The following is a 389-nucleotide window of genomic DNA, read 5'->3' as shown; positions in this document are numbered from 1 at the left end:
GGTCCTCCCTTCGCGCAAGCCCGGGGTCCCCAGGCGGCCCACAGGGAAGCCCCCTCTTCGGAATCCCGCCGTGTCCGCCGGGCCACACCTGGGCTGGATAAAGGTGGGGGATGCCCCCACCGCAAGATCCGTTATCTCCTGGTGGGAACAGAGTCCGGGCTGCCCTAGGGCAGTCAGGTTCCCCCCCGGCCCCCCAAAGGGTGGGCTCTCCACCGGGCTTCGGCTCTGGGCGGTGCACAGGGGGCCCAGCGCCGTCCCGTGGACAGGCGGCGGGGACCAGCAGGCTCACTGCTAGGAGAGCGTGCCAAGGACCCTGTGGCCGAGTCTTCCAGCCTCAGTTTCCCCGGCGACCCACGGAAAGGCGCCGTGCCATTGGTCGGGGCCCGGGG

The sequence above is a fragment of the Carlito syrichta genome, unplaced genomic scaffold, assembly GCF_000164805.1.
Source record: "Carlito syrichta isolate Samal-C Ts95f unplaced genomic scaffold, Tarsius_syrichta-2.0.1 Scaffold302355, whole genome shotgun sequence".
Taxonomy (NCBI): Eukaryota; Metazoa; Chordata; class Mammalia; order Primates; family Tarsiidae; genus Carlito; species Carlito syrichta.
This window is presented reverse-complemented; position numbering follows the sequence as displayed.